This window comes from Chiloscyllium plagiosum, chromosome 19, assembly GCF_004010195.1.
Source record: "Chiloscyllium plagiosum isolate BGI_BamShark_2017 chromosome 19, ASM401019v2, whole genome shotgun sequence".
Lineage (NCBI taxonomy): Eukaryota > Metazoa > Chordata > Chondrichthyes > Orectolobiformes > Hemiscylliidae > Chiloscyllium > Chiloscyllium plagiosum.
This window is the reverse complement of record NC_057728.1, coordinates 32,197,268-32,219,828: the sequence shown is the minus strand read 5'-3', so window position 1 is coordinate 32,219,828 and position 22,561 is coordinate 32,197,268.

The window sequence follows — 22,561 nt, the reverse complement described above, 5'->3', positions numbered from 1 at the left end:
CAAAGAGCTATTAAAATTGATTGCTATTTGATTCAGCATGTTCCAGTGCTTCTTGTGATGTTGAAAATCCAGATTGGCCCAAATCGTCTTAAGTTAAAACAAGAATCTTTGTCTATTCCTAACAGCTCACTGATTAAATCACACATTTCAGAATTTGTATGTTCCTGTGATTTCATTGGCAGATGTATTTCCAATTTTTTTAAAAAACTAGTCCTTTGACAACTTACTAAAAGATCAGGTTACAAAAATAGTTCTTAAGAAAAATGCCATGGTAACGTTAATCTCCATTTTAAAAAAATGCAACAAAGTCTGCTGAATGGGGTTCTTGTGAGATTTTGCTGTTATTTCCCAATTTTCTCCAAAGTCAACAGTGAGGCACTAATCTCTGAAAGCTAGCTTCACTCGACAGGACTTATGGGATCTATGCCTTATACCAGGCTCCCAAAGCAACTCTACTCAGAATTAGTTGAGACAGGGGAATCTCAGGTTGCAAGGCTGTCCTCAAATCATCTGTGAAATGGTCAAATGTCCCCATTGATGCATTAGAGGTACTGTCTTCTGACTGACCAAAACGGAGAAAGTCTAGTTAGGAAAGCACTAAATACCTTGAGAGGATTTGTCAGGGGCACATGGAGGTGAGGTCAAAATTTCAAAGAGAGTGCCCAAACAACTCATCTACTCAACCTTTTGTACATCTTTGTAAGAATTTGCAGCTTACACATCAGTTTCACCAGATATCTCAGAACCTTTCTAACTGGAGTGGCAGCAAGTCACCTGCAAACACAAAGGCTTGCTTTGGAAAGTGAAGGTGTTACGGCCCCACAATAAGAGAAAATGAGATATAAATGTTTGCACACTCATTATAAATGAACATTTAAGGGCTGGAGAGGGAAAAACCGTCTTCCTTTGTGTTAAGTATGACTCCAATCAATGGAGAATTTTGTCCCTGATTCCCCTGGATTTCCACATTTCTAGGGCTTCTTGATGTTGCACTTGCTTCAACATTGATTTTAATGGTGATCACCCTCTCTGCCCCTCTTGAGTCAAGGTATTTTCTAATCAACCTCTTCAGAGATATTATTACACACATCTGGGAAGTTGGAACTTGAACCTTGATCTCCTGGCTCAGAGATGGGGACACTACCATTATGCCACAAGAACCTTTCCCTCTTGAGTTCAACTTTGTGTCCATATTTGCGATGAATATAATGAGGTCAAGGAGATGAGTGGCTCAAGTGGAACCCAAACTGAGCATCAGTGAGTGGGTTATTGCTGTCTTAGCACAACTTGGCACTGTTGACACCAATTTTCATCATTTTGCTGATGTTCAGCAGGGAGTTCATTAGCCATTAATTGGCTGGTTTGCAGCTCTACTTCTTATATTCAGGACATACCTGGGCACTTTACTTGTTAAGTAGATATCAATGTTGGCTGGTGGCAGAGCTAGTTCTACAACAAAATTCTTCAGCACTATTGCCAGGATGTTGTGTACACCTCCTTCCTGGCTGTTGCTCTATGAATAACACAGATTTGATTTATTTAAAGCCAACTTTCTACACTCCTTTAGTAAGTTGCTTTAGCTTATGACATTTCCAAAAGAAAGCTCTAAGAACCAATGAAGGAAATTGGTGGTGAGAGTTTTGTTGATATCTTTTAGTGTTTCATAAATATATGAGAAATAAGTAAAATATTAAAAGTAGCTAAATATAGCCATTATTCAAAGAAGCAACATTGCTTGAGCCTCAGGGTGGCATGGTGCCTGAGTGGTTAGCACTGCTGCCTCACAATGCCAAGGACCTGGGTTTGATTCTGGCCTCGGGTGACTATCTGTGTGGAGTTTGCATGTTCTCCTCATATCTGTGTGGGTTTCTGCCAAGTGCTCCGGTTTCCTCTCTCAGTCCAAAGATGTGCAGGTTAGTTGGATTGGCCATGCTAAATTGTCCACAATGTCCAGGGATGTGCAGGCTAGGAGGACTAGCCATGAGAAATGCAGGGTTATAGGGATAGGATAGGATGGATGGATCTGGGTAGAATGCTTTTAGGAGGGGTAATGTGGACTTAATTGGCCAAATGGCCTACTTTCACTTAATAAACAAGTGGGAAAAACACTTAAAGATAATTATAGGAAAGTATTGATAAACATTCAAAAATTAGAATTATTGTACAGAATCTTCCCAGACATTATGGGGACATTGGTGAGAACATTTGGAAAATGACTTGGTCTGTGTGGAGCTTCTCGATGTTGAAATCCCATTTTCCAACCAAGCATTGAAGGCTGAGACGTGATTCTCACTAGTGAGCAGTGAAATGTATATTTGCATGCATTAGCACATATAAGCATTACATTAGTATCTAATCTCACCTTATTTATATGCAACTGGTTAGAAACTACATGGCTACAATTCATGACATGAAAGTCAAAGCAGATTACTGCTTGCTCCTCCAGCCCTCTACCTTAGACACAAGGCATCAACATCTCAAAGTATTCTCCATGGGCAGGGACTGCCCAAATCCCTTACCCATGGACCTTGGCATCCTTCTTGTTCCAGCTTCAACATTTCTGATTGGCTTAGTGTTTTTCTGGACTTCAAGATGGGTTTTGGAGCAAACTGGTACCTTTAATTGTACTCTCTCTGCCAAGACGCTTTGTGCGCAAGTACAGCAACACAACTCATGGAATGGATCAGGATGCATCTCAGGGCTCCTAACACTTAGCATTCATTCATTTTGCACTTGCTTCAATATTCCCAGCATCTCTGTCTTGCCCGATGTTGCCTTGCCTGTTTTGAGTTTAAAAGCTCAGCACATTTCTATTTTGACTTGCTAATTAGTATATATGATACTGTGCCTTTTAGAGATGTGTTCTGTACTGTTTCTGTTGGAGAGGTGTTGGTCACAGTGGGGGCAAATGGCTTTCAAACAGGCAGTTAGTAAACAGCTTTGACTTCTTCCTGGGTGTTTCTTTAAAGTAAGACTAAAGGATCATGAGTTCAGAGGGGTGGTCAGACTCACACAGACCCAAAAGAATTTTGGTTTTACTTTCATTTAGTTGGTGGGTTTTTGCTGGCTATTGGAGCTAAAAGCTTGAATTCTCTACCGTTCGAGTGAAGTCTTCTACAGAGAGGCTTCCTCTTTTTAAAAAAAATCATAACAGGCAGAACCTTTCTTTCGGGGTGTAAGACAATTCGACGCAGCCACTTTGGTACGAGCGATTCGGCGCGACCCATTTCAGCTCGAGTGATTCGGCGCAGCTCTTATTTATTCCTTTTCAGGTTTACTTACAAGCATTAATGAAAGCAATAAAAGGAAAAATAATGTTTATTTTCTTCAGTAAAAATATTTAAAAAAAAATAAAAATGAAAGAAATAAGGCAAATACAAAATTGTTGATGGCATTTTAATAGGTTTATTTTATTTTAATAATTTGTATATTAATATGTTTTATTTTAATATATTTTAATAATTTTAGTAATAGTAGTTTAATAACTACTACTGAATAACTACAAAAGAGTTCTGCGCTGAAATGGGTCTGCGCCGAAATGGGTCGTGCCAAACTGGCCGTGCCAAATCGCTCGCACCAAAGTGGCTGCGCCGAATGGTCCCACTCTGTTTCTTTCAGTGTTTCTTTGTACTGGCCCAGAGAGGGACAGTACATGAGAATAAGACTTGTGTTGGGAAATTGCCTTTGCCACGGCTGTGTTTATGGGATGCTGTCTATATTGAAACAGTTGATGACTGGTAGTTAAAAAGTACATGGAAGATCTAGCACCATCCAACATTGGGTAATTTGGTGCACTTACTGAAGAAAAGCATCACTGAGAATGTTTAAAGATACATTCTCATTGAAGTCAATGCTGAATAGTGGTCAGGTTTGATTGTTCCATTTTAGAACTTGTCTAATGATTGTACCTCTAACATGCTGTAAAATCAAAAGTTTAATGATTGTCCAACTATTAATTTGTCAATACTCTAGGACTGTGGACAGAAACATAAGTGTCTCTTGATATGAATTGCAATTTCACTCAATAAGTAAGTGTTTCAAAGATGAATGCTATTTTAGCTATCTTATTATTTTCTCTGCAGGTCCATTGGGCTTCAGTATCGAGTCATGTCTGTTGAGTGCATTGTCATGATAGATCTAATTTCACAGTGCCATAGCAATTGATGCAGAGAAATGGCTCCAGGAAGGATCAGAACCCTGCTTTTATGATAATTTAGAGTACTTACTCATGCTGTCATTTGAGGTTAAATGCCTTGCATTTGAATCAGATGTTAGAGAAAGCTGAAATTCTGCTGATGGCTTTTGCTTTGTTTTATATTTCTAACGCAAGTTACACTTAGAACGTAACAGGAAGTTGAGAATTAATATGCATTTGAAGAAAATATTAGTGCATTGATTAAATGTTAATCTAATCTTCAAATTCTTTCATAAAATTAATGCAAAATACCCCACTGCAACAGTTTATGACACTGTATTAAAAATTTTTTTCCATTTCTGATGACATTTTCAGCTTTTGTAAGTAAAATTGCCAGCATCTTTTCGGTAATCCATGCTTTGAACTTCTGCAACCATCACAAATGCAGCAACCATGAATTTATTTATGAATGTGAATGAGTACAAATTAATGGATGCAATTGACAGATAGAAGTTACCTGTTTAAAATAATTAAACACTTCACTCAGTGCTGTGAGCTGGAAACAGCAGGTATGCAAAAGACTTGTACAATTAAAACAAATTACTCCAGGACGACTTTGGTTTCAAAGTCCCGTTCCTTCAGCACTGAATCTATAATGCATAATTTTTTGGAACACAACTTATGAGAGATACCCAATATAAATTCTTATGCATGGCAGGTTTGCACTTAGTTTTGATCTTCTAGGAAAATATGGGCCCCCGTGGTTTGTCTGGCTACCAATATTCATTACAAAATTACTAACTCTCGTAGTTACCTGGAGTATACATCCTCATGCTGCTTATTGTGAGGACTCCATTTTGTTCTCCAAGTTTCTCTGTCTCTGTTGCATCTGTTCTGACAATTTCACCTTCTGCCTAAGGGCCCCAGAAATGTCCACCTTTTTCCTTAACTGAGGAATCCCCAGCACCATGGTTGACAGGGCCCTCAGCCGTGTCTGACTCATTTCCTGCACTTTGGCCCTCACCCATTGTCCCCCCACCGACAACACAAATAGGATCCCCTGACTGGGGGTAAAGGTAAGAGAGCTGGGCAGCTAATGCAGAAGTCTTTTGTGGCTATACCCATTTCAAACAGGTATGCTGTTTTGGAAAATGTAGGGGTGATGGATTCTCAGGGGAACGTAGCACGAACAGCCAGGTTTCTGGTATCGAGACTGGCTCTGATGCAACGAGGGGTACGTTGGGTTCCAAGAGATCAATTGTGTTAGGGGATTCTCTAGTCTGAGGTACAGACAGACGTTTCTGTGGCCAGCAGCAAATAATCAGAATGGTGCGTTGCTTCCCTGGTGCCAGAATCAAGGATGTCTCAGAGACGGTGCAGAATGTTCTCACTGAGAAGAGAGGCCAGCAAGAGGTCATTGTCCACATTGGAACCAACAACATAGGAAGGGAAAAGGTTGAGATTCTGAAGAAAGCTTACAGAGAGTTAAGCAAGAATTTAAAAAGGAGGTCCTCAAGGGTAGTAATATCTGGATTACTCCCAGTGCTACGAGCTAGTGAGGGCAGAAATAGGAGGATAGAGCAGATGAATGCATGGCTGAGGAGCTGGTGTATGGGAGAAGGATTCACATTTTTGGATCATTGGAATCACTTTTGGGGTAGAAGTGACCTGTACAAGAAGGACAGATTGCACCTAAATTGGAAGGGGACTAATATACTGGCAGGGAAATTTGCTTGAACTGCTTGGGAGGATTTAAGGTGTGGAGGGAACCAGGAAGATAGTGAGGAAAGAGATCAATCTGAGACTGGTACAGTTGAGAACAGAAGTGATTATTGGGATTGTATTATAGACCTCCTAATAGTCAGAGGGAAATTGAGAAACAAACTTGTAAGGAGATCTCAACTATCTGTAAGAATAATAGGTATGTAAGATATAGACTGTAGGGAAATAGATGGTGACACCTTGCAAAATGTCCATATTACAGAGGAGGAAGTGCTGGATGTCTTGAAATGCATAAAGGTGGATAAATCCCCAGGGCCTGATCAGGTGTACCCTAGAACTCTGTGGGAAGTTGGAGAAGTGATTGCTGGGCCTCTTGCTGAGATATTTGTATCATCGATAGTCACAGGTGTGGTGCAGAAAGACTGGAGGTTGGCTACCGTGGTTCCACTGTTTAAGAAGTGCAGGTTCATAACTCCTTGAAAGTGGAGGCATAGGTAGATAGGATAATGAAGAAGGCGTTTGGTATGCTTTCCTTTATTGGTCAGATTGTTGAGTACCGGAGTTGGGACGTCATGTTGTGGCTGTATAGGACATTGGTTAGGCCACTGTTGGAATATTGTGTGCAATTCTGGTCTCCTTCCTATCGGAAAGATGTTGTGAAACATGAAAGTGTTCAGAAAAGATGTACAAGGATGTTGCCAGGATTGGAGGGTTTGAGCTATAGGGAGAGGCTGGGGCTGCTTTCCCTGAAGCATCGGATGCTGAGGGGTGACCTTACAGAGGTTTACAAAATTATGAGGGTCATGGATAGGGTAAATAGACAAAGTCTTTTCCCTGGGGTCAGGGAGTCCAGAAGTAGAGACGGGAAAGATATAAAAGAGACCTAAGGGACAACCTTTTCATGCAGAGGGTGGTACGTGTATGGAATGAGCTGCCAGAGGAAGTGGTGGAGGCTGGTACAATTGCAACATTTAAAAGGCATTTAGATGGGTATATGAATAGGAAAAGTTTGGAGGGATATGGGCCGGGTGCTGGTAGGTGGGATTAGATTGGGTTGGGATATCTGGTCGGCTTGGACAGGTTGGACTAAAGGGTCTGTTTCCCTGTTTCCATGCTGTACATCTCTATGACTCTATGACCATTTCACCAGCATCCAATTCCAAACGATTATTAACCACCATTTCTATCACCTTCAGCAGGATGCCGCCATGAGACATGTCGGAAGCTGGGGGTGACCTTATCCAGGTTTATAAAATCATGAGGGGAATGGAAAGGTGAATAGTCAAGGTCTTTTTCCTCAGGTGGGGGCGAGTCCAAAACCAGACGACATAGTTTTTTTTTAGATTACTTACAGTATGGAAACAGGCCCTTCAGCCCAACAAGTTCACACTGACCCTCCAAAGAGCAAACCACCCAGACCCCTTCACCTAACTCTATGGGCAATTTAGCATGGCCAATTCACCTGACCTGCACATTTTTGGGCTGTGGGAGGAAACCGGAGCACCCGGAGGAAACCCACACAGACATGGAGAGAATGTGCAAACTCCACACTCACAGTTGCCTGAGGCAGGAATTGAACCCGGGTCTCTGGCACTGGGAGACAGCAGTGCTAACCAGGTCTAAGGTGAGCAGGGAAAGATTTAATAAGAATCTGAGGGGTAACTTTTTCATGCAGAAGATAATGAGTATATGGAATGAGTTGCCGGAGGAAATGGTGGAGGTGGGAACAGTTACAACATATAAAAGACATTTGGTTGGGTATATAAATAGGAAGGTCTTAGAGGAATATGAGTCAAATGCTGGCAAATGGGACTAGGTCAGAGTGGGATATTTTGTCAGTGCGGATGAGTTGGACCGAAAGGTCTGTTTCCATTCTATATGATTCTTTGAATCTAGAGCCTCCTCCTCTCCCTTGTCAGCTTTCTACAGAGTCCGTTCCCTTCAGAACACATTGGTCCACTCCGAACATCATGGCACCTTTCCTTGCAATCACAAAGGGTTTAACTCCTTACCCATTTTCTTCCTCCCTCTTCACTATCCAAGGATAATGAAACACCTTTCAGGTAAAGCATTGATTTACCTGCACTTCATCCAATGTAGTTTACCAACTTCGCTGCTCATAATGTGGTCACTGGGGAGATGAAACACAGACTGGGTGAATGCTTTGTAGAACATCTACGTTCTGCCTGCAAAAGTACCCTGAGCTTTCAATTGCCTGCCACTTTAACAGACCACCCTGTTCCCTGACCATCATCTCGGTCTCAGGCTTGCTGCAGTGCTCTGGTGAAACTCAGCACAAGCTGGAAGAACAGCACCTCATTTTCCACTTGGGGAACCTGCGGCCCTCCAGAATTAATATTGAGTTCCATAATTTTAGGACCTGAAAGCATTCTCCTGTGTCCTTACCCCAACATCCACAAAGCAGGCCTTGTTATCATATGAGCTGCTACCACAACCAACCCATTGTGAGCCACTAATCGTCCCCATTAGCAGCTATTGATTCTCCCAGGCTTTCCTTTACCTATTTCTTTATCTGCCCAATTGCTGTTCTCTCTCCCTCTGGGCTTCCTGTCCACATATCATTTACTCCTCCACCACCTGATCTTCAGGAAATCTACCAAACTTTTCCTAGCCACAATCAGTTCTGTTGATGGGTCACTGGACCTGAAAAATTAATTCTGCTTTGTCTCCACAGATGCTGCCAGAGTTTTCCAGGCAATTTGAGTATTTGATTCTGATTTCTAGCATCTGTGGTTTTCCGTTTTTCTTGGAGGATTGGATTGTTGTCAAAAGTAATCATTATCTTTTGCAAAAAGTCCAGCAAAGGAACTGTGGATGAGGGGTAATAACAGGCACAATCTATTTGGAATGATGTAAGGCCATGGACTGGCAGAGGAAAGCATAAAGTGGATTAATTACTGAATGGAAATTAGCTGTGGAGTTTCAACCAGAGAAAAGATTTTGGAATTTGGATAGAGAAATTGGCAAGAACTGTGTACAACTGAAGAGGGAATTTTAAATTAATTTCATTTTTACTGTAGCCACATCTGGAGAACCATATGGAGTTTGGATCTCCATACTTTAAAATGAATATTTAGTGACTCTTGGCAGTGCAAAGGAAGACTATTAGCTTAATTCGAGGACTATGGAGATAAAGCTTAGAGCAGAGCGTTGTTTATCTTCAGTTTATTTTCTCTTAGAAAATCATATGAAATGATTTTGATAGCCTTTTTTTAAAATATTTGTTCATGTAGTCACTGTTATAGAGTTACACAGCACAGTCCAACTCGTCCTTGCCAATTAGACTGATCTAGTCCCATTTGCCAGCATATTGCCCACATCTCCCCAAACCCTTCCTATTCATATACCCAGAAGAAGGTGAGGAGTGCAGATGCTGGAGATCAGAGTTGAAGATTGTGACGCTCGAAAAACACAGCTGGTCAGGCAGCATCTGAGGAGCAGGAGAATCGACGGACTCCTGATGAAGAGCTTATGCTCGAAACTTTGATGCTTCTGCTTCTCGGATGCTGCCTGACCAGCTGTGCTTTTCCAGCACCACAAACTTCAACTATTCATATATCCATCCAGCTGCCTTTTAAATGCTGTAATTGTACCAAACTCCACCACTTCCTCCGGCAGCTCATTCCATTCATGCACCACCCTCTGCATGAAAGATGCCTTTGAGGTCCCTTTTAAATCTTTCCCCTCTCATCTTAAACCTATGCTCTCTAGTTTGGACTAGCCTATACTGGAAGAAAGAGCTTGACCATTCACCCTATCAATGCCTCTCATGATTTTATAATTCCCTATAAGGCCACCCTTCAGCCTCCAACTTTGCAGGGGAGAAAAGCTCCTATTCAGCGTCTCTCTATAGCTCAGATCTTCCAATCATGGCAACATCCTTGTAAACCTTTTCTGAACCCTTTCAAGTTTATCAAAGCTTTAAATTCAAGAATTAAAACATAGCAACATTTACTTTCTTCCAACAGTTTTGTCCTTTCACATTTGCAGTCACCCCTCTCACTTACTGTATTGAATCAGTGTATTTTTTGAGTATTTTTAATCACCAAATATATTTGTGTTTACATTGTAACTTTCTTATTTTTCAACCTCCTACTCTCAGATTGTTGGCACAGCCAGTGACGAATGGCACTCTGTTAACGCCTGCAGAGTTTGAATGCAAAGCCTTTTATTGGAGCAAGGAACAATTCTATCTCATAATATGGCACCTCATTTACTTTCTCCTTAAAATTATCTCGGTGAAAGATTATCCTCTTATGTCATTGTTGAGAAACAAATGAAAATCACTCTTGGATGAGAGAGTATAGAAATGTAGGAGCTGCTGTAGGCTAATTAGATGTTTCTTAAATGTGTATTTAGATGTAGAGCTGAACAACTGAAATGTTGACACCTGAAATTCAAAACATAAAAGTATAATCAGGAAAAAAATGTGCTCTCAATGTGGAAATTAAATAATTACATGCAATGCTGGTTTAAAAAAACACTGTGAAAATATTCAAGGACAATGTATGCCTTTGATTGAGTGTGCACATTATTTATAGTTGCTGGCTGTTAATGTCTTCTAATCTTCGATGGGTTAGGAGTGCAAAATAAATTTTAACTATCTGAAAACACACTGGTGTGTTTCAAGAACTTCAATTGATTCATTAAATGCATTGCATTGATAGGTTTGGGACCTACTTTTTATTTAATGAACAACAAGTTTAATTTACATATATTTGTTCTGTAAATCAATCCCAAGTTATTTCACAGAAGAGGTATCACCCAGAGTTTAATATTGAGCCACTGAAGGAAATATTAAGATAGATGAACAGAAATTTGAAAATAGGTAATTTTTAAGGAATGTCTTTGATGAAAAGATAGTGGTTAGGAAGGGATTCTAGCATTTAGGGACAAACAACTACGAGCACAGAGCCAACGGTGTTATCATTTAAAAAGGGATGTTCATGAGACGAGGATTTGAGGAGTGCAGAGATCTTGTGTAGGACTGAAGGCAATTACATGAATATGGAGGTGAAAGCATAAAGGATTTTGAAACAAGAATGGAAGTTTTTAATTCGAGGCATAGTTGAACCAGGAATTGATGTAGTCAATGAGAACAGATGAGGGCCGCAGTGATTGGTGCAAGTTAGCACATAGAGTTTTGTATGAACTCAAGTTTGTGGACGCTGCTTGGAAAAAGGTTGGAATGATCAACTTCAGAAGTTACAATGGCATGAATGAGAGTTTCTAAGACACAGCAGGAGTTAAGGGAGATGAAAATATGTGATTTTAGTGATGGTGTGGGTGTTTTGTTACTGCAGGAGTATTTTTGTGTAGCACTTAAATTTAATTTGAACAAAAGCAATTGGTGTGGGTTGAATATTGGGGTCAGAAGTAAACTTAGAGTCTAGATGAGATTTCTGGCATGAGATGCTTTACAGTTGAGTGAGTAGCCATGACCAGGATTGTATATGGTCTGTTCAAGTCATCAATTTGATTATCAAATGTACATACTGCATGTGTTAATGTGAAATCATCGCCACATAAGTATAAAGAAATATTAAGGCAGATTTCTTTAGATATACTGTACACTGACCTCAATTTTTGACATTCGCAGTACTTGTCTGATGTGAGGGATTGTAAAACAGGAATTTGCAAAGCATCTTGCACATCAGGCGATATATTCCATGATTTCTCAATGTAGTATTTGAATATTTTGACTTTCTTACAGAACTGTAATTGAATTATCAATGTACCGGCAGGTTTTCAAAAACTTCCTCACATTTTCTGTAAGTTAAACATGAATGTAAGATTCCAGCTGAGAAATCTGTCTTCTCATAAGAACCTGTCATGGCCATATTTTTGTTGTGTTTTTGATTGTTGCATGAAATAGGAAATCAACTCTCTTAAAAAAAAAACAAGTGATGATTTAGATGTGAATAAAGGAGGTATGGTTAGTGCATTTGCAGATGACAGCAAAGTTGGTGACGTCATAGACAGCCAAGAAGGTTACCTCCAGGGACTTTAATCAGATGGGCCAAGGAGTGTCAAATGGAATAAAATTTAGATAAATGTGAGATGCTGCATTTTGGTGAGGCAAATCAGGCAGGATTTACATATTTTATAGTAAGGTCCTGGAAAGTGTTGCCGAACGAAGAGACCTTGGAGTGCAGGTTCATAGTTCCTTGAAATTGGAGTTGCAGGTAGACAGAATAGTGAAGAAGGTGTTTGATACGCTTGCCTTTATTGGTCAGTGAATTGAGTATAAGATTTGGGAGGTCATGCTGAGGCTATAAAAGACATCGGGTTAGGAAACTTTTGGAATACTGTGTTCAATTCTGATCTCCCTACTACAGGAAGGTTGTTGTGAAAATTGAAAGGGTTCAGAAAAGGTTTACAAGGATGTTGCCAGGTTTAGAAGGTTTGAGCTATAGGGAGAGGCTGAACAGGCTGAGACTATTTTCCCTGGAACATTGGAGGCTGAGTAGTGAGTTTATCGATATTTATAAAATCATAAGGGGCATGGATAAGGTAAATAGACAAGGTTTTTTTCCCCAGGGTGGGGAATTCTAAAACTGGAGGGAATAGGTTTAAGGTGAGAGGGGAAAAGAGTTAAAAGGACCTAAGGGGCAACCTTTTCATATATAGGATGGTGCGTGAATGGAATGACTTGCCAGAAGAAGCGGTGGAGGCTGGTACAATTGCAACATTTAAAAAGCATCTGGATGGTATATAAATTGGAAGAGTTTAGAGGGATATGGACCAAATGTTGGCAAATGGCACTAGATTAGTTTGAGATAGAAGAAGGATTACACCCAAAACATCGACGTCTCCAACTCCTGATGCTGCCTGGCTTGCTGTGTTCCTCCAGCCTCCTGCCTGTCTACTTAGGATATCTGTTCGGCATGGATGAGTTGGACCAAAGGTCTGTTTCCGTGTTGTATATCTCTATGACCCTATGACAGTATGAACATCTTTCCTATAGTAAGTAGAGCAGAATCAAATGAAATATTCCAAAAGTGGCCTAACCAATGTCCTGTACAGCTGCAACACGACCTTCCAACACTGATACTTAATGCACTGACCAATCAAGGCAAGCTTACCAAATGCCTTATTCACTATGCTGTCTACCTGCAAATCCGCTTTCAAAAAGCTATTTATAGTGTCACACTATTTATATAGCTGGTCCAGTACAGATTTTGAAAACCTCTGGAATGTTGGCAATGGGGAATTCTGTGATGGTAATGCTGTTGAATTTTAAGGGTGGCTGGTTGGACTTTCCCTTGTTGGAGATGATTATTTCCTGACATTTGCTTGGCTTAGATGTTGCTTGCAACTATTAGCCAAAACGGGTCTTGCTGCAAATGAACACGCACTGCTTCAATATTTTGAGGACTCATGAATTTAGTGAATATTATACAGTCACCAGCAAACATCCACACTTCTGACCTTCTGATGGAGGGAAGGTCATTGATGAAAGAGGTTCAAAATAGTTGGACCAAGGACACTTCCCTGAGGTACTCCTGTAGAGATGTCCTATAACTGAGATGATTGACCTGTAACAGCTACAAATGTTGTAGTTGTCTTGGAATAGCTTGCCTAGGAACATGACTAATTCTGGAGCACAAGTATTAGCCATTTTTAAGATTAAAGGGGATGTGGCCAATGTGGATTCAAATTCATTTTATTGCTGTGTGTCATGAACAAGGGCTCCTGGTTTCAAATTAAGGGCACAAAAACAATAACCTCATGCTTTAGAACAAGTGATAATGTAAATAGGAATTGGTAGCCTGACCATACTCTCCCGATGAAGGGCTTTTGCCTAGAATGTCGATTCTCCTGCTCCTCGGATGCTGCCGACCTGCTGTGATTTTCCAGCACCACACCCTTGACTCTAATCTCCAGCATCTGCAGTCCTCACTTTTGCCTTACCATACTTGAACACTACTGAAGGAATCATCATTATCTTACCAGTGAATAATTGAATGTCCACTTGTTTCAATTGGCAGGTCCAATTCAATATGCAGATCTTGTTCATGGCGCATTTTTGTTAGAAACAGTCAGCATGTGTGTGTGCAGTGCATACATTGATCATTCCTACAGGCTCTGCAGCCAGACATAAAATATGAAGCAAGTGTGAAGTAGCATTTATTGGCAGGCATGCTACTCACAGACCCCCTAAATAATTTTAATTGCAATTGCCCCATCTCCTGACTCTCTGCAAATTTTGATGGTAGCTGAGTTGGCGCAATGTTAGCCAACCTCAAACTAGAAATTAAGCCGCATGATACCAGCCCGATCCACCATTACACAACAGCCCGATTGATGGCAGGTTAGTTACTCAAAATTGCAGTTGTCTCTTTGCTGTGGATACAGAAAGTTGCCTAAATGGCAAAATTGTAATGTCTTATTTATTTAATTTCTAAAGCTATTCTTACCATTATTAAATATAATAGCCCAGATCTTCTGATCAGAGTTGATCTGTTTCTGATGCTGACCTGGTAAAAATCTATCCACTTACCTACCTCTATTGCTCCAGTCCAAACATCCAGTGGAGGCTCCTGAGGAAGTCCTTCTGAACATGAAACCTTGGTGGCAGCAGAAAAGAGAATTTGTGAAGCAGCTGCACTCCTTTCAAATGGTACTAGCTGCTGTGTTCTTGAAAATGGTTAAAGGTTCCCAAAGTTTCTCAGAAAGAGAGTCTGAGTGAACAGCTGAATAACAGTATAAGTGCATAGGTGTGTTAGTGGGTAGGATGGGTGAAGATAATGCAGAAGGCAATAGATTAGGTGAGGTATGTGGGTGTGGTGGCAACTGGATAGGGTGATTTGATTTAATTTATTATTGTCACATTTACCGAGATACAGTGAGAAGTATTGTTTTGCATGCTAATCAGACAAAGTATACCTTACATAAGCACATTGGGGTAATAGAACACAATGCAGAATATAGAGTTACACCTCCAGAGAGGGGGAAAAACAAATCTAATATATAAGGGGTCTGTTCACAAGTCTGATAACAGTAGGGAAGAAGCTGTTCTTGAATCTGTAGGTATGTGTTTTCAAACACTTGTATCTTCTGCCTGATGGAAAGGGGTGGAAGAGAGGATAACTGGGGTGGAAGGGGTGTTTGATTATGTTGGCTGCTTTCCCAAGGCAGTGGAAAGTATAGACGGAGTCAAGAGAAGGAAGGCTGTGTTCACAGCTCTGTAATTTCTTACAGTCTTGGACAGAGCAGTTGCCATATCAAGCTTTGATTCATCCAGCTAGGATGCTTTTGATGCTGCACCTATAAAAAAATTAGTAAGAGTCTTTATGGACATACCAAATTTTCTTAGCCTTCTGAGGAAGTAGAGACATTGGTGAGCTTTTTTGACTGTAGCATCGATGTGAATAGACCAGGACAGATTATTGATGATATTTACTTCCAGAAATTTGATGCTGTCAACCATCTCCACCACCACACCAATGATAAAGATAGGGTCACGTCTTCCACTTTGCTTTCTGATGTCGATGATCAACTCCCTTGAGGGAGAGATTCTTGTCTTTACACCATGCCACTAAACTCTCCATCTCTTTCCTGCACTCTGACTCATCATTGCTTAAGATCTGACCCACTACAGTGATGTCATCTCAACAAATTTGTAAACTGAATTAAAGCTGAATTTGGCCACGCAGTCATGAATGTATAAGGAATACAGTCTGGGGCTGAGTAAGTAGCCTTGCAGGGCACTGATGTTGAGAATTATTGTGGAGGAGGTGTTGTTGCCTATCCTTCCTGTTTGCAGTCTGTGAGTCAGGAAGCCGATGATCCAGTTGCAGAGGGAGCAGAGTCCTAGGTCTTGGAGTTTGAAGATGAGTTGTTTGGAATTATGGTAGTGAGGGCAGAGCTAAAGTCTATAAATAAGTGTATGATGTAGGTATCCTTGTTATCAAGATGTTCCAGGGATGAGTGTGTATGTGTGTGTGGGGGGTGTGTGGAGATGGCATCTGCCACAGACCTATTGTGACGGTAAACAAATTGTAGAGAATCAAGGCAATCTGGGAGGCTGCAATCAATGTGTGCCATTACTAACCTCTCAAAGCACTTCATAATGATGGATGTCAGAGCTACTGGGCGATAATCATTAAGGCACATTGCCTGGGCAGTGAGGAGAGTGGAAGTTGGCAGGTGATGGTGGTGGACAGGGTGGTGTCAAACTGGCATTGAGGGCTAATCATGGCTTAAGGGGATGTTTGCAGCTTTTGAGGGAATGTTGACCATAGGGTGGTCAAGAGCCAGAATTGAGCCAGCTATGGTGTGTGGTCAGTCGTATTATTAACCAAGAGTTAGTCCAGGAATTTTCCACCTTTCCTGGGTAGAAATTCAAATAACTCAGAGTTGGAGACATTTTCAGAGTGACAAAGGGAGCAAGAGAATTTCTAGTTTAAACTTCTCAGGTAATTCCTGTGGTGTGGGTTCACCAGAACTCTCATGAGGTCCTGACAAGGGCTTATGCCTGAAACATTGACTCTCCTGCTCCTCGGATGCTGTTTGGCCTGCTATGTTTTTTCCAGCACCACACTCTTGACTTGGATCTCCAGCATCTGCAGTCCTCATTTTCTCCACATATCTTTAATTGTATATCACATCTCCAAAGATCCAGCAACCGTAAAAACTGGACTATGATTTGTAAGGTGAACTCAGTTGAAAATAATTGCATGTTATAACCTCTTTGTGGAGGTTGACTTTAATTCTCGTTGTCAGGTGATAAATATGTGATACTGAATCAAAAATCCATTTTGTGTTTCACCAGCCTATTTTTTCTACACAGTCAGTGGGAGGAAAATCAGGCAAAATATAAAGTGTGTTCTGATTTGCTACCTTTTCTCTTTTGGCCAGTGATAACAGTTATTTTATTTTCCCATGTGGGTCATTATTTTTGGTGTGGGATATAATAAAATATAAAACTGGTTAGTAAAGGAGTTGTCATGTTTACTTTATAATAAAAATAATGGCATGCTACTGAATATGTCAAAACATACTGTGTTTACCAACAGTGTGAGCAATTGGTGAGGAGAATGTGATGAGGAGAGTTCATGGACTGAAACCCTGAGGCATAGCATAATTAAGCTTGCAGTGAAGATCCTGTTGCCAAGATGTGTGCCCTCCAGACTGAGGATTACTTTGCAACAAAGTAAGATGCCTGCTTTTGTGACTGCACTATGTATCATGGTAAGGCAGACAGGGATGTTGCTGTAAGCCTGCAGGTAGGCACTGGGAGAGTGATTGCTAACAGAGCAAAATAAGCATCCCTGAGATGCTACCTAGCTCAGTCAGTGAGTTGGATGCATGTCCCTATGTGCAAAGTGTACTCACTGCAGCTTTTCAATACTAGTTGCTGGTGTGCCCTGCAAAACAGGTTTGTGATTTTTTTAGAACCCCTACAGTGTGGAAACAGGCCCTTCGGTCCGACAGGTCCACACTGACCCCCCGAAGAGTAACCCACCCAGACCCATTTCCTTCTGACTAATGCACCTAACACTATGGGCAATTTAGCATGGCCAATTCACCTGACCTGCACATTGTTGGACTGTGGGAGGAAACTGGAGCACCCGGAGGAAACCCATGCAGACACGGGGAAAATGTGCAAACTCCACGCAAACAGTCGCCTAAGGCTAGAATCGAACCTGGGTCCCTGGCGCTGTGAGGCTGCAGTGCTAACCACTGAGCCACTGTGCTTCCAGAATGGACTGTCAGTGAAATAGGAGAAGCGCCAGGATGTTTGTGATGGGTTAGAAGGTGCCAGGTGCCTTTGTCCATCAAGGAAGGGTATGAGCAGATGGTGCTGGCTGAGTGTGTCCTCGTTTGGTCACAGGCAACATGGAGGTTGCTCGGAGCCGAATCCACCAGGAAGCTGCCCTGGTTTCCTTGTCAAGCTTTCATGACATTCAGCTTGTTTGGCAAGTCTGGCAAAATGGAGTCTGAATATTAATAAGATGAGTTGTGATGTTAACAAGCCATTTAACAAATGTTAATATTCTTCAGTTGGCATCTTGCCACTGTCAAGGGATAATCACACCATGCTGCTAGTGAAAAACATAAATGATAGAGAGATGATCTTGACAATGGGAAGGTCCTCCTTGGACTCCTCATCTGATTCCGACACACATCCAGCCAGAGCCTACATTGCTATAAGATTCCACCCAGAGATATATTCATACAGGAAATTATTTATCACTTGGCCTTGGTTGTTCTGTGAAGCTAGATTAAATGATGAGTGATGATGGCTGGCAGAATAGTTACGAGGCAACATGTTACAAAATTTTAATAAGGAAGAGAAAGTATGGGAGAAGGCACCATTAGCAAGAATGGGGAGGTACATGTTGAGATTTGCTTTTTTCAATCAAATCTTTTCTGTCCAAAACATCAATAATGGAAGTGGGAGTGTTCTTTGGAGCAGACTCCACTGTGTGCACATTCAGAGTCGGTAAGCTTTATCCAAATTCTTAATGTGGAGAGAAAATGAGAAAAGCGGTTTGTAAATTGCATACAAATATATTTCTCCTTGAAATCTACCCACGTGGTAAAATGTATTTTTTTTATATTAACATAAGAGAGATCATAAGAAATAGGAACAAGAGTAGGTTGATCAGCCCCTCGATCCTGCTCTGCCATGCAATAGGATCTTGGCTGATTAATTTTTGAAAAGAACAGATGCACACTTGCATGCAGATTAAAATACACAACACACACATACAAATGTAATAAATAAAAACTGAAAATGCTGGAAATGCTCAGCAGATCTGACAGCTTCTGCAGAGAGAGGAACAGAATTGCAGGTTAAATTTCCAATCAGCTTCAAGACGATATGGAGAATATGGGGCATGCATATCATCAGGTCACCTTCTTGTCAAACCTCCAGGAAACAGCAGCTAATTGGTTGTCTTCATATTTATTGTCCCATTAAGGACACTGAGCTGGTTCCCATGAAGTGGGACGCCCACTCAGAGAGCCCTGAGAGCATTGATGGAAATAGGGAGCATGCAGTCACCTCAAGTTTGTAGTGTCCTATGGAACAGTTCAGCAACGTTTAAAATTAAATTGTTTACCAGGGTGTCAGAACACCATAATGGACAGGTTATTCATCTTGCTTTTAGCTGTAGCTGTGTGGCTGGTGGTGAGAAGGGCACTGCCTGTGAGATCCTTTCGGCATGAACAGACTCTCTGCACCACTGCATGCTGCCCTTGAAGCGGCTGTGGAGGGGATGGGACTGTCATACGCCTCCTTCTGGAATGTACCTATGCAAAGGAAGTCTGGAGAGGAATGCAAAGATGTCTGTTGAGGTTTGTCCAGAGCAGCTTCATGATATGCCACTCCGTGCTCTACAGTTTGTTTCCCAGGATGCACGCATAGATGAACATCAACTCTGCCTGGAGATCATCAATTCAGTAAAAGACACTCTTTGGCCTGCCCGAGACTTGCCAGTCTTCCAGTTAAAGGAGTTAACCCTGACAGAATGTTGCAGACTGGCACATTCCAAGGTCCTCCTACGTGCTGAGGGACGCGCTGAAGCTTGGGGCAGCTGCCGCCAAGATGCGGTGGGGAAAGACCACCATGTAAGGTCCCTCTGCCAAACAATAAGGGTGAGGGGGGGACTCATTCAGTAATTGGGCCCCGCTGTCACCTCAGCTATAGGCCAAGAGGTTGTCTGTAAATATAGAGTATGGTGGACATCAAAGACTTAATTTGTCATCTGTAAGTTAGAAGAGTAAAGATCTGAGTGGATTCATTAACTGTCATAGATTGGTCATAGCCTCCCTACAGTGTGGAAACAGGCCATTCAGCTCAACAAGTCCACACCAACCCTCTGAAGAGTAACCCACCCATAACCATTCTCCTACCCTATTATCCTATATTTACTCCTGACTGATACACTCAGCCTCAGTGAACATTATGGGCAATTTAGCATGGCCAATTCACCTAATCTGCACATCTTTGGATTGTGGGAGGAAACCCACTGGGAGAATGTGCAAACTCTACACAGACAGTCGCTCGAGGTTGGAATCGAACCCGGGTCTCTGGCTCTGTGAGGCAGCGGTGCTAACCACTGAGCCACTGTGCTGCCCCATGTACCAAAGATTTATTTTCTATGAATAAAGTATATTTTTGAAATAAAAAGATCTTGCTTTTAGCTGTGGCTGTAACCTTCTGACTATCATGACTTTGTCATGGGTGACATCAAGGAAGTTGCCAATGTTTCCACCTCCAGTCTGCGACTGGTACTTCAGCTCCAGGTACCTGATAGGAGTTGGCTTCACTGGGAGGCGCTTGCAATGTCAGGAAGACCCTGGCAGATTCTCCCCACAATGGGCACTTAATTGTTCTCATTTATCTCTACTGCCATAACAATGTGCAACAATGACCAAAGGTCATAGTCATAAAATGTCAATTCTGCCTCTCTCTCCACAGATACTGCCTGAAGTGTTGAGGATTTCCTGCAGCTTCCATTTTAATTTCAGAATTTCGGCGCCCAGAATATCTTGCTTTTATTCACACAGCAAATTCCAATTTATAATCCAGACTCAGATATATTCTGTTGCCTGAATTCAGTAGCACTTCAACTATCATTATCTTGTTTCTAATGTGAAGAAAAGACATTTTCTACTGTGTCGCGAAGTGGCGTCACTAAAATAAGCAAAATTTGGGAGAATTAATTGTGCCTCCAGACAAAGGAATCTGAAGCAACTAATTTAGATTCAGATGTCAGCTGGGAATGTTGCATTGTAGATAAAGGATTTTCTGTTGAAATGGCAGCTGTAATTTATCTGTCCGAAGTGATATGACAGCTTTCTGATTGCAAGAGACTCAGCTGCCCTTTTGTACTAGAAAATGATGACAAAAATCTTCTGTCAGAGCAGAGATAGCATTAATATTCAAGTAGAGTGTGCTGTACTTGGTTTTCTGGAGTCTCTAACAGTGACCATAAATGTCCGTACAAAATTTATTAATAAATATTGTGTGCTTGCTGGAAATTTTGGCAGTAAAGTTTTTCTTTCAGAAGCGATATATAAACATACTAAAAAGTCTGACCTTGTTGCCAATAACTTCTATTCATCGCACCGCAGCTCTATCCTGGAAACTGATTTACTGTGAGGCTGATTCTTACCAGAAACAGGCAAATTATTATTTTTGTGAGTTTCCAGGAAGGTTACACTCTGTGAGTTCTCTTGTTTTCTTCCAAATTTGCCTCATTACTGATGTAGCACTCTCCTACGGCAGCAGTCCCTGGCCGTGGTACATTAGTAATGGTACCGTCTTTAAAGGCCAGCTACGCACTCGGTCAAGCACTGCCAGTCTGCACTGCAGAATTTGGTTTATTTGTCCCGGACCAGTCAGACTGGCACCCAACATTGCTGATGGGAATCTGGAGGTCCCTTTGGATGGGGAGTGCGTGTAGTCGCTGACCAAAGAATGTGCCCTGGGATGATGGAGAATGATGGAGGTCTGGAGAAGCAAATGTCAGCTGGAATCACCAGGTGACCACCCTGACTTGCATTTTGGGAATTGTTGCCATCCTGTATGAAGCATATGGGAGAATTGCAAACTACATATCAATGAGGTGATTGATGTAATGATGATACATTACTGCATATTACTGCTTAGGCCTCTCGCTGCTCATTCATGAGACTATCATCTCATCTTTCAAAAATGGGACTTCTTTGCTTTTAACATTAGGAAGCTCCTCGCTGCTGATATTGTGTGACTCATGTACCTACATTACCAATACTCGCATTTGGAGCATGGAAACATTCCACATTATATTTGGAAGCTGGAAACAGTTATTGATTTATAAGCATAGACGTGGGACCAGAGTTTCACTACAGAAATGGGAATCTCCTGTATCCATAGGAATAACCCCTACATACAAAATGTTCACTCTTTGGGGAGGGGGAGAGTGAAACAAATAGTGTTTTGAGTCCAATATGAACCTTTAGAACTCTAAAAGTAATCAAGCTGTGTCTCTCACTTTGGAAGACAATTCCGAGGTGGTAACAGAGCCAGGTAAATGACTGTTTAGGGGGTCTACCTCAGTTCTCTGAAACTTCTGAGCAGTCTTATGAAGAAGTCTATTGACACTCTAGGAACTGATGGTAATTTTTTTTTCCCTGAGCTACACCAGAAGACCTGTCAACGAATGCCCTTCAGCATGGGATGCCTTTTTTTTCTCTCTGCTGACAGCTGCAGTTTGGCTTTTAAATCACTTCAGAGCAGGACCCCCTGGTCTTAGCCTCAAGCAACTTTACATCTACATAAATTCATATTTCTCAAAGTGCAGCTTCAGGCCATTGAACCGTGAAAATGGAGTATGTTTGAACTCGGTATTAATTTCAAATGATTATGCTGAGTTTGAGTTTCCCACATGCATAATTCATATAGTGCCCCCTTCCCTCATGAGCAACAATGACATCTGCTGGAAATGTGGATGGAACAACTGCATCTGGGTCGTGCTTGGTCAGTTTTTAAGGCCTCCCGAGTTGATCCGATTCTGACCCATCTAAAATCTAACCCATAATATTTCAACATTCTATGCAAGTTTACCTCTTCTCTTTTCTTTACTATTCAGAAGATAAGATAATTATGAATCAAATGCTGGGGTGGCGCGGTGGCTCAGTGGTTAGCACTGCTGCCTCACAGCACTAGGGTCCTAGGTTCAATTC